This window comes from Crinia signifera, chromosome 1, assembly GCF_055691185.1.
Source record: "Crinia signifera chromosome 1, ASM5569118v1, whole genome shotgun sequence".
NCBI classification, from domain to species: domain Eukaryota; kingdom Metazoa; phylum Chordata; class Amphibia; order Anura; family Myobatrachidae; genus Crinia; species Crinia signifera.
Genome location: NC_139217.1, coordinates 166,810,795 through 166,821,800, shown reverse-complemented (window position 1 = coordinate 166,821,800; position 11,006 = coordinate 166,810,795).

The following is an 11,006-nucleotide window of genomic DNA, read 5'->3' as shown; positions in this document are numbered from 1 at the left end:
TCCACTGTGTCTGTCCATACAAGCTGTCAGTGATGTACTGTAGCTTTAGTGCTTGTTTGGTTTATCTCTGTGGAAGTAAATGGACCAAGAAAACAAAAGAGTATGACTCGTGCCCTGTGTTCATACTGTACCTCTCAAATGTCCTGCTTTTCGTGGGACTGCCTCGTTTGTTTTGAGATGTCCCTCCAGTTTCCTGCAATGTCCCGCAGAGGAGGGGGGGGGAAACAGTTGGGAGTTCCCCCTGCCTGCCATCTATTAGTGATCCAGAATTAGCCCCATAGAGCAGGAATCAGAATCACCTGCAAAATAGTTCCCCTGCAAACAAGTTGTCACACCAGGATAGTACTGGAGTGCAATTGGTTCTAAAAATGAAATTCAAGACCATCCTGACCTAGCAACCAATCAGATTCTTCATATTATTTATTTAGCACCTTCTAAAAGATAATAGATAGCATCTGATTGATTGCTACGGGCAACATCACATCTTTAATAGAATTCCCATCTCAATTTACCCCTACATGTCTCAGTTTACTATAGAAAGCACCTTTTCATTAATTCAACTGCAAATCAGAATTAGGCCTCAAGTAAGTTCATCTGTTGTAACAAGCTTCGAAGACTCTCCAACAACTTACCTGCAACCAAAACTAGCAGTTGGAGGGAAATAGAACATCTTTCATGTGAAGTGCATTTTAATGACACTTTTTAAAACAAACAAAATATTTTTGAACTATGTTCTTAGAACTGTGAAAATTCATATTAACATGTCACAAAATGCAAACACAGCTCAGTGCCCATTGGACTAAAATAGCATAACCAGCTTCTGTGGGTACCAAATAACTCGTCCAATCAATTTGCTTTTCATTCACTGCTGTACAGAAGTCTAGTCTATCTTATTCTATTGATTCGAGGTGAGAAGCTTGAGACAGTAAATCTAATTTTAACTTGTCTGATTTCTATGAATATATAACAAGACCTTACCTCGTGAATGAGGTTGTATTCGAACAGAAGCAAACACAACTGACAGCGAGGTGTTGTATGAAGAAAATAAATCATCCCAAGTTTTGCTTCACAATTCAGCACCACCGCATCAACAGAATATTAACAAGTCAGCTTTTGTGACTTTTACTGGAATATGACTGATGAGATTTACATTACTGAAACTTTCTACAGCTTCCATCCAGATGTATAAAACTTTAAAATGTGATTTTAAACATTGTTCAGTTTTGACCCAATAACTAGAACTGGATAATAGTAAATGTGATATACTGTATTTTGCACCAGCGGTTATCATTCAGGATGCCAAACCCACTAACTTTGAAACCATTTGTATAAACTAGGAACTTATACAGCAAACATGTTGATTGACCTCTTCTGAATATACAGCATACAGTTGTAGTCCAAATGTCATTTCACCAACCAAATGTCTACGATCTGGAAACTGTTATGGGAATCTGCAGTCTATGGTTTATGTATTATACGCTGTTAATGGGTACATTTCAGTAATGCAGTGTTTTCTCTATAGCAGTGGCAGTGGTTCCAACCTGGGGTACTTGTACCCCTGGGGGTACTCTGAAACCCAGTTGGGGATACTTGAAAATAATATTGGTAATGGCAGAAGAAGAAAAGCCTCCCATTTACATGGAGATGAACCATGTTGCGTCACTTCTGGTTCCGTATTCAGTGTCTCCTCGTGCTTTTGCTCGACCAGCAATCCACTAGGAGCTAAACATCATTGATCATCTGCCCGCGCTGACACAGGTGGAGGAAGCAGTGGCAATAATCCTGCAGGCATTAGCAGGAACCATAGAGACAGTACACAGCCAGCGGCCATACACAGAGGGACCCCATCCTGACCGCACACTAATCCTCCACTACTCCTTAATATATGGACAGGCATACTGCTCATACTTCCACTCAACTTGTAAGTACTGTAGATATTTCAAATTGAGAGGAGGGGGTACTCATAAATGAATTTCCTAATCAGGGGGTACGGAAGAAAAAAGGTTGGGAACCGCTGTTCTATAAAGTAATTGATGTAAAGTTTTTTTTCTTCGAGTCAATACATTTTTTCTATTTTTTGGAAAAGCAATCAAAGAAGGCTTGATTGTAATTTCCTTTCAAATCAATATTATTTTGATCCACTGCTGGGCCCCTAAAAGGTGGAGATCCCATAGGCGGGTGCCTACTCTGGATATTTGGTAATCCAGCACTGGATGTATAAACACTGCCAGAAAAATTGAATGGTAAGTTTGCATAAATAACCAGCCATTTGCCTACACCGGCAGATGATAGCCTGAAACCTTTCATACTGTTGGTGTGGTAATATGGCTACCGTAGGCAATCTACTATCTTCTTTGCTGTTATCAATGTTAATATAATTTGAATAGAAAAGGAGGTAATCTAGCTGTACAGCTGCAACATCATCTTTTCCCCAAACATCATTATCCTAAAACAAACCTTATCTCATTTTGGGCCAGATTCTCTAAGCTTCAAAAGTGATAAAATGGAGAGTGATAAACAGCCAGCCAATCATCTCCTGTCTGACATTTTTCAAACCCAGTCTGTGACATGGCAAGTAGGAGCTGATTGGCTGGCTGTTTATCACTCTCCATTTTATCACTTTTGAAGTTTAGAGAATATGGCCCTTTATCATTTCCTTGTGGAATCCATATTCTTAGCCGACATTCACAATGCCCATTAATTATCTACCTCCTGTACCTGAGGTAATGCATACTGGAAGTTATCAACACAAAATAATGGGCCTCAAGCACATAGACAACTTCTATTAAATTTCAATCTACGTAACTGCAGGCCATAGGTAAGATCCATCACACTCCACACTTGCGCCATGATATATTATTAATATTGTCAGAGGAAGAAAACAGTTGCTGTGGGATCTACTGTAAGCGCTAGCAGCCTTACAGCACAAGCAGTGGCATAGCTTTAAATTTTGTGCCCCCCCCCCACGCCAAAATTTCCCTGGCGGCGCCACCCCCCCCCCCCACCGCACATTAATAAAAACATGTCTCAAGGAGACGGAGCTGCTTCCCTCCCAGGCACCACACACAGCAGTGATGGAGAGGGGGCTGCGTCCCTCTCAGGCAGACTCTTTTGTATGGAGAGTCCGCTGTACATGGGCCGCCGCCCGCACACTGCGCCTGCTGCTGCTGCGCTCCTGCACTTTCCTGTGTGCAGGAGCGCCAATGAGCAGACACAGAATGATACTGCTGTCTGTCTCCTGGTGAGCGGCCGCAGGCAATAGTTTTAAATGAGCAGTGCACTTTCTACGCTGCACCCCACAGACCACGGATCCCCCAAGCGACATGGTAACATGATTTACATAAGCCTTGGAAAGAGATATAGTGGACAGAGTTATAGTACCAGCCAAACAGCTCCTTCCTATCACTTTTATAAACTGAAGGGTAGATAAAAACCAGACAGTTTATCACTTCACCGAGCTTAATAAATCTGCCCCACAGTCTGTAATATGGCAGTTACGAACTTTTTGTCTGGTACTTTATCTCTGTCCACTTTATCTCTCTCTAAGACTTAGTATATATACCCCTATAAATGCTGGTTTCACACTTTTCCAAAGGTGGCCAATCTTTAGGTCTGGCCAGCATAACCATTTAAATAAAATAAATATGCCCGCTAAGTTGTGACATCATATTCAATGGACAGCTTGAAGGTGTTGGTAGGATGTATGGAGTAATACCATGTTCTCATTGCCGCCCCTGTGAAAACCCAGGATTTTGAAACCGAGTTTTGGCCGGGGGACAGATCATCTCAGCTCACAGACCCATTTTACACTGCACCTTGGACCTGGGAAATTCCCAGGTCTGCCCCGTTCACACTGGTTCCCGGGTTTGTCCTGCCAATAAGTATGAGTAATCTAAGAGCAGCTTTTATTAGCTGTTTAAAGAGCAGCTTTGATTGGCTATTTGAAGAGCAGCTCTGATTGTCCATATGGGCACCACCACTCTTCCTCTGCTTGCGATCATGCACCTTGGAGTACTTCTTACAAAGTGCTTTACGTTTGTTCACAACCTGATGCTGGGTTTTATGGATGTCATGGGCAGACAGTATTTTTGATAAGTTGTAGTACACTGTTGAATCCTTGACAGTGCCAGTCACTTGCTTCTTTATTTCTTCCTCCCCTCTCACAGCCAGCAGCTCCAGCACTTCCTCATCCCTCCACATGCCACCTGATCTCATTCCCCAATCAGCTTCTTTTTTCACAACCTGTGTGAAAAACCCAGGTCGCACACTGGGGGACACCCATGTAATTCCCAAGAAAAATTCTGCAAAACCCCATGTGCAATTACCGGGGCATAACACCTGGGATTTTCACTCACACAACACAGGAAATTACTGCTTGCCCTGGCAAAAATCTTTTTTTTTTGTGGCAGTGAGAATGGGTTTTAAGTAGAGATGAGGGCGTTCAGATCCTAGAGATCCGAACACCCCCGAATTTACCTGTTACGAGGCATTCGCGAGCTGTTCGCCTCCATCCTGCCGATAATCCAGACCAAAAACAAGGCTGAAACGCCATCATCCCACGTCCCACTCTATATAAGTGCCGGCTTTCGGTGCCATCTTCATTCTGAATGTGAAAGTCAGACAACACGGATGTGTCTGGGCTGTCTGCAGAAGAAGGCGCCATGGGGGCTGCAATGGGGGCACAAACTAAAGGGGGAAAACAAATGGGGGAACTAACAGGCTGCCTAACTTGGGGCTGCTGATGGTGGACAACTACGATGGGGAAAAGGGTACATCTAGTAAGGGGTAACTACTGAACGGGAAGCTACAGTATATTGATTCAGGAAGCTACAGTATATTAATGCCCAGGGTACAACAACTAAGGGGGAACTGCTGTGATTTAAACTACTAGGTATATGGTACTATTATGGGGGCACTACTAAGGGGGGCTGTAATATGGGATTGCTGTGGGGCCCTACTAATGGGGGCTGCAATATGGGACAGCTGTGGGGGACAACTAGGTTTTTTATTTTTATTGCAGGGCTGCCCGCTATAAGTCCAGCTGTACTGCCCAATGTCCCATTTTATTTAAAAAAAAAATTCGGGGTTATTTTACCTGCAAGGGGTGTTAAGTGTGCCATATCAGTCCAGCTGCCCTGTCCAGTGCCCCGTATCAGTCCAGCTGTGCTGCTCAGTGTCCTGTATCAGTCCAGGGGAGCTGCCCCCCATTTTTTTTATTAAAAAAAGGTTTTATTTTTTTTTAAACTGTTAAGTGTGCCATATCAAACCAGGGGTGTTGTATCAGTCCAGTATGTTGTATCAAGTGTACAGTATAATTCTTGGGGTCAGCCGAGTGTGTCATATAATTTATGGGGTGAGCCAAATGTGTAATATAATTTCTGAGGTGCTGATAAATCAACCGCACAGTTCCTGGAGAACTGCCCTTTTTATTAAAAGAATAAAAAAAACTTTTTCTCTTTTTTTTTATTGCAGGATTTCTGTCATGTGTGCCATATAATTCCATGTGTGCTGCCAAGTGTGCAATATCAGTTCAGGGGTGTCGCCATCTGTGCCGTATAATTCCTGGGGTGAGCCGTACCAGTCCAGGGGTGATGCTAAATGTGCCATATCAGTCCAGTGGTGATGCTACCTGTGCCGTATCAGTCCAGTTTTTTGTGCCGCACACTTTTGTTTCGCTTTGCATCTCATTTTATCATTTCCTTGTGGAATCCATATTCTTAGCCGACATTCACAATCACAAATAATTATCTACCTCCTGTACCTGAGGTAATGCATACTGGAAGTTATCAACACAAAATAATGGGCCTCAAGCACATAGACAACTTCTATAAAATTTCAATCTACATAACTGCAGGCCATAGGTAAAATCCATCACACTCCTTAACTGTTAATGTTGCGCCATGATATATTATACACCTGTTTCGCTTTGCATAGTCATCCAGCTACCTCGGTGCAACCTTTTGCCCTAAAAAAAATATTGTGAGGTGTTCAGAATAGACTGGAAATGAGTGGAAATTAATAATATTGAGGTTATTTATAGCGTAGGAGCAAAAAAAAATAATAATAAATTCTGCGATTCTAGTGATTTTAATGTTTTTTGGCAAAAAATACATATCCAAAACATGGAACACGAAAATGGAGGTGTTTTGGAATAGATCCAGATCCAAAACACTGCCCGAGATACAGACCCAAAACACGTTTCACGAAACACGAACAGTGCCCGTGCATATCCCTAGTTTTAAGTTGTTGTAAGATAGGTCCGTATGCAGTATTAATACTAGCGTTTGCTTGCGACTTGACCCTTGTGGATGTCTATTATTGCTCAGCGGATGTCACATAGGAGGTTATTCTGGTTGGTGCGTACATTTCCGAAATCTTTCGGAGCGGTCCGCACGCCATGCTGTGCGGACATAGTCCGAAGAAACGCCCACTGGACCTCCGCATACGGACGGACTCACAGTAGAAGAACAGGGCGTGTTTACGGACGACATCCAAACCTTGCATGTGTGGTGGACACACACATATTCTGCACGGACTTACAGCGTTTGCACGGTCTTACCGCGTCAGAACGGACGGGAACCTGTGCTTTTATTGGTGAATGTAAAAGTGACATATACATTTATATTAGTGATAGCAAGTTCTGTCCATTGCTTACAGTGTAAATGTGTGTAAAAAATGCAGCTGTGCTTTCAGCATATATTTGTGTGTTTAGTAATGGTCCATTTAAGCTGCAATGGTTCCAATTGAAGCAATGAAAACAGTGTAATTAATGAGTAATGAGTAAAGGAGTGGATTGTATTGTGTTCAGCTGACATTGGTTCAGGTGCGGCCGTACTGATTGGGCGTTCCGAATGCCTAGCGCATGACCGAGTGGTGTCCGCAAAGCAATACTTGCTTATGAAGACCGCATATTTCCTGCCTTTTTGTTCGTGTGCATTCGGTGTGCTGTCCGAATGTACGCGTACCAGAATTAGTGCACTCCCTCGTGTACGCCCATGTTTACGCCCAGTTTAGCCCACTTTGAAACTACGCCCCTGTGTACTTCCGAATGACGCCCATAATATGCCCATATCTCCCGAGTGAATGCGGTGCACATTTCTGTACGGTATTAGTGAGAACAAGTACAGAGACCTTGCGTGGCACATGCGCATAGCGTTGCCCACGCATGCGCAGACGGCTAAAAAACGCCATCCGAAAGAGTTCGGGAAAGTACGCACAGACCAGAATAAGGCCCATAGAGCTTATACATACCTCAGTTTCTTACTAGGTCACTAAGATATACAATAGGGAAAATGTGATCCAAATTCATCCAGTCGTTTTTGCGTGAGAGACTTTGTTGTTGGTGGAAGATCCTTTTCTTTTCTTTACAATGTCCTCATTGGGGACATTTTTTATTGTTTTTATGGATTTGAAACACATTTATTATGTTGTATAGTTTTTACATTCTAGGGAATAATTTTAGATTTTTTATAATATGGAATAAAATAATGATTCACTATTTTATTATGGCTTACAGAATTGTATTACGATTAAGATTAGCAACAGAACTGACACTGTCTGTCCATTATAACTGAGAGTTCAGACTGCATGACGTTTCGCTATTTTATCAGAATCCAAACCATAGAGTCTGAATAGAAATGATACAGAATCGTTATGCTGGATAAAGTGGAATAAAACTCTTTTACTTGCCAGGATGATATCTGTAACCTACAAAATGATATGACCTCTTTACAATCATTTAATCTTACCTTATCTGAACAAACGAGAATGTGAATATAAAAAGACATGACAATTTTAGATTAATTGTAGCAGCTGAAAATATGAAGGGCAAGAAACTGTTTTACCATAATATCATAGGGCGGTGTATAAGAGCTAATGAAGCTAATACTGTAACAAAACCTAAAAGAAAAAACATATTTAATATAATAAGTCAAAAGTTTAGAAAAGACACTGGAATAAAACATTAAATGACTTGAGATAATTGTAATAAAAGTTTTTTTAATTCCTGGTTAACAACTTGATTCAAACACCCATTTGCAGGATCTTCCAGTGGTACATTTGATTCTTGTCTCATCTCCTAAATTGCACCATCCCTATGGCAGGTGTAGCCTTTCCATCTGAATATGGCCTCAAGTATAAGCATCTTGGCATTTTTATTTGCAGCTGCTTACAGCTGCAACACCCTATGATCGGAATTTATGTATTTACAATTTATTATATAGCGCAGCATATTCCGTTGCGCTTAACAATTGGAAACAACAGTGATTAAACAAACTGGGTAGAAACAAGCCGACAAGCTTACAATCTATAGGGATAACAGGAGGGATACATAAGGATAGAATTCCATGGCATGCACTCCCACCAGATTACAAGACAGTCCTGATGGGATGCAATCAGATATGAATGCTACTGGAAGTCGTGTGGGTGTTAATATGATAAGCTTGCCTGAAGAGGTGAGTTTTCAGGGAACGCTTGAAAGTTTGGAGTCTAGATAAGAGTCTTAATGTGCGTGGAAGTGCATTTCATATGGTGGGTGCTGCCCGACAAAAATCGTGCAAGTGTAAGTGGGAGCGAGTAATGAGTGTGGATGAGAGACACAGTGTAGTCAGAGTAATGGCATTGTATGTAAGTAGAAGTATTTTATACTGAATGCAGTAATAAACAGGCAACCAATGGAGGGACTGGCAGAGCGGATCAGCAGACGATGAACATCTAGCCAGGAAGATCAGCCTCGCAGCTGCATTCAGAATGGATTGTAGTGGTGTAGTATGTTCTTGGGAAGGCCGGTAAGGAGGCTATTGCAATAATTAATGCTTGATATAATGTGTCTTGTGTAAGGTACGGATGAATTTTGGATATGTTTTTTAGATGCATGTAACATGATTTAGAGACAGATTGAATGTGAGGAATGAAGGACAATTCAGAGCTGAGAATTACCCCTAGGCAGCGAGCTTGTGGAGTAGGATTAATTGTTGTGTTCTCTACAGTTATAGAGATATCAGGTTAGTAACTACTCTTGGCTGGTAGCAATATAATTAATTCTGTTTTGGAAATGTTGAATTTGACGTGGCGAGATGACATCCAAGATTAAATGGCAGAAAGACATCCAGCGACACAGAGCAAAACTGATGGTGACAATTCCAGGGAGGATAGCTAGATTTGAGTATCATCAGCATACAGATGATACTGAAGTCCAAAAGAGTTTATTAGTTTCCCAAGTAAGGAGATATAAATTGAGAAAAGCAGAGGACCTAAAACTGAGCCTTGTGGTACTCCAACTGACAGGGGTAGTGTGGAGGAGGTAGATTCAGAGAAGCGAACACTGAAAGAGCGATTAGATAGGTAGGAAGAGAACCAAGAAAGTGTTGTGTTCTGAAGAGCTAGGGATTGTAGTGTTTGTATGAGAAGAGAGTGGTCGACAGTGTCAAAGGCAGCTGAGAGATCTAGAAGAATAAGAAGTGATAAATGGCCTTTAGATTTAGCAGTGGCCAGATCATTGAATACTTTAGGTAGTGTCACAATCCTGTCTGAATTCTGTGCCTCTGGCCTGTCATTCTACTTTTCACTTCTGTGTATTTCAGCCAGCTGCAATGAGACTGCAATCAGGTTTAGCAACTGTGCATGTGCATTTATGCGCATGTGCAGCCCCTTGGTGTGAAAAGGCACGGGTTATTCGCCGTCCCATTCGCACCTAGCCATGCGGGCAGGGGCATTGGTCAGTGGCGATGGGCTGCATCCATGGGAACGCCCAGCATTTATGGGGTATTCCCATAAAAACCCTGGGTGTTCTCATTGTAAGTTAGGTGATGGCATGGGGAGCAGGCAGCTGACATCACCGGATGTCAGCTGCCCTCCCTCTTCCTGTATAGGGAGCACAGGAGCAGTCCCTGTTGCTGAAGTTCATGCTATTTTTAAACTGTGAATGTCGTTTTTCATATCCAACACAGCTGTAGTGCCCCTTGTCCTTGCTCGGCGCCCACCAGAATGCCCCCTCTGACGAGTGCCGGTGGACAGGGATGCCATTAAACTGGAACGCTTGTGAGTCTCACATGCACATGTGTCCCAGTCTCTCGGCGGCTGGGCGCCAGAACCCTGTCTGTCTCCACTTCAGGGAGACGGGCAGTGTTAGGGGGCAGTGCGAGGAGGTGGGGGGAACCCTGAGAACGGGGCGGCGAGGCTTTGGGGACCCGGGGGGGAGCTCCGTCACCACGGGGAGTGCGAGCGTCTCCTGCACGTGCGCCCCCTGGCGGGAGCTGGCGACTAGCGGGGGCTGGCGACAATTTCACAAAGATGCAGCATAAACACATTGCAAAGATGAGCCCGGCTCCATCTGTAAAGGGATGTACACACGGATTGATTTTTGCTAGTGAGCGACTTTAAGCAATTTTGACTAAGCGATTTGACTAGATAGAACAGCGATTTTGACTAAACAATTTGACTAAATGCACCAGCAATTTGGACTAAGCGATTTAGTCTATGGGCGATTTTGACTATACTAGAATTAACATACTTGGTTGGTATTCATTGCAGATCGCCTAGTGAATATCTCCCTCAGCAGTGAACACCAGCGATTTTGACTAGACAACCAGTGATCTAGTCAAAATATTCTTGCCTGGCAACTCTTTTTTACTAAGCGATATTATAGGATGATTTGTCTAACCTTGACAGCGATCTTTACTAACCTTCTAAGCAATTTCGACTATGTAGTCAAAATCGCTTAGAAGGATCGCTCAGTGTGTACACCCCTTAAGGGTGAGTGGGAGGTCTCAAGGACAATTTCCATCTTGGAACACTTTTCATTTCTGCCACTTGTGCATAGTGGTATTTCATAGATGTGCTATAAACTGCAGAGTGTTTGTGCCGCAGCTCTGAGTCAGACAGATCACTGAATCCTTGGGCCTAGACTAGATGAAAACAATATTGTGAGCTGTAAGCTGGTCAAAATGAACAGGAATGACTTGAAAAATAATATTTTCGGAAGAAAAAAAAAACAGACCCAAAACAAG